We start from the raw sequence: 2162 nt of genomic DNA on the forward strand, positions 1-2162 counted from the left end.
AAATAGTGTTCTTTAGACAGAAAAAAATGATCAAAGATGTAAGATTGGAGATGTAGGAAGAAATGAAGAGCATTAAGGTAAATACATGCCTAAATTAAAAAAATAATTGACTAAAATAATAATAATCCCTTATGAGTGTATTAAGATAAGAGTATTAAAATCAGTGACAAAATATAACTTGGGAAAGAGTGCAAATGAAATTAAGGTGTCCTCAATTGCCTTTCATTGTTGCACAGTGTTCAAAGAGTAAATATATGTTCATTTCACAGTACTGGGGATTGAACCCATGGGCACTCTGACACTGAGCTACATCCCCATCCCATTTTATTTTTTATTTTGAGACAGGGACTTGTATGTGTTAACATGCCTGTAATTCCAGCAACTCAGGAGACTGAGACAGGAGGATTGCAGGTTCAAAGCCAGCCTCAGCAACTTAGTGAGATCCTGTCTAAAATTAAAAATTAAAAAGGGCTGGGGATGTAAGTGTCCGTGGATTCAATCCTGTACCAAAAATAAAAAATAAAAAGATAGTGTCTGGCTAAATTGCCCAGTCTGGCCTCCAAGTTGTGATCCTTCTGCTTCAGACTCCCGAGTAACTGGTATTGCAGGCATATACCACAACGTTTGTAATATATTAATTATCAGGTGGTCCAGAAGACATGTTGTAATCTTTGCAAAAATCACTAAGAGAATAATGTAATATAATAATAATATAATAATAAAAGATATCACTAGAAAGAAGGGGTTGGGAGTGTAGCTCAGTGGTATAGCTTGTTCCTATCATGCAGAAGTTCTTGGGTTCACTCCCCAGTCCCCCAAAAAGATAGAAAAGAAAGAGAAAGGAATAATTACAGGCTGGAAAAATAGAAAGCAAATAGTATTTAGTAGATTTAAAGATAACTATATTAATACTTATATTCTCTATAATTATATAAACATTTTAATTATAAGAAATAGTTGTAGGGGGGCTGGGGATGTGGCTCAAGTGGTAGCGCGCTCGCCTGGTATGCGTGTGGCCCGGGTTTGATCCTCAACACCACATACAAACAAAGATGTTGTGTCCCCCGAAAACTAAAAAATAAATATTAAAATTCTCTCTCTCTCTCTGTCTCTCTCCCTCTCTCACACTCTCTCTCTTTAAAAAAAAAAAAAAAGAAATAGTTGTAGGGGCTGTGGCTGTGGCTCAGTGGTAGCATACTTGCCTGGCATATGGGAGGCACTGGGTTTGATTCTCAGCACCACATATAAATAAAGAAAATAAAGGTCTATCAGTAGCTAAAAAAAAAAACAGCATTTATTAAAAAAAAAAAACTTTTTAAATAAATAAATAAAGCATTTATTTAAAAAATAAAGCATTTATTAAAAAATAGTTTTAGAGTAGATAAAAATAAATGCACTTATGTACTGCTTAGAATAAATAATAAAAGGGTTTTAAAAAGTGAAAGTGAAGAAGATAAATCATGCAACATTTAACCAAAAACCCCCCAAAACAAAAAACTGCTAAAAAGTAGATCTTACCTCAAGATGCATAGCAAGGAGTTGGGCATAGTGGCGCATGACTGTAATCCCAGCAACTCTGGGGACTGAGGTTGGAGGATCACAAGTTAGAGGCCACCCTGGGCAATTTAGCAAGAACCTGTCTCAAAATTTATTTTATTTTTTATTATTTTATTTTATTTTTTAGTTCTCAGCGGACACAACATTTATGTTTGTATGTGGTGCTGAGAATCGAACCTGGGCTGCACGCAGGCCAGGCGAGCGCGCTACCGCTTGAGCCACATCCCCAGCCTGTGTCTCAAAATTTAAAAAAAGTTCTGGGGATATAGCTCAGTGGTTAAGTGCCCCTGGATTTAATCCTGAGTACTGAATAAAACTTTTTTTAAAAAAGTATAGCAAGAGATTCTGAGGAATATTTTATAATGACAAATCTAATCTGGAAGATCCAACAATTCTAAATTGTACCCAATACCAAGTATTATAGTTGGAAATTTCAATAGTTTTCTTGGTAATTGATAAAATAAGCAGACTAAAAAACAAACAAGCAAACAAACAAAAAACCAATAAATACTATTCAAACAACATGATGAATAAAATTGGCATTCTATCTCTGTCAGTGTCTTTTCCATCATGTATGTACACCCTAAAAAAAAAAAAAAAAAAAT

The sequence above is a fragment of the Marmota marmota genome, unplaced genomic scaffold (genome assembly GCF_001458135.2).
Source record: "Marmota marmota marmota unplaced genomic scaffold, marMar, whole genome shotgun sequence".
Classification (NCBI taxonomy): Eukaryota; Metazoa; Chordata; class Mammalia; order Rodentia; family Sciuridae; genus Marmota; species Marmota marmota.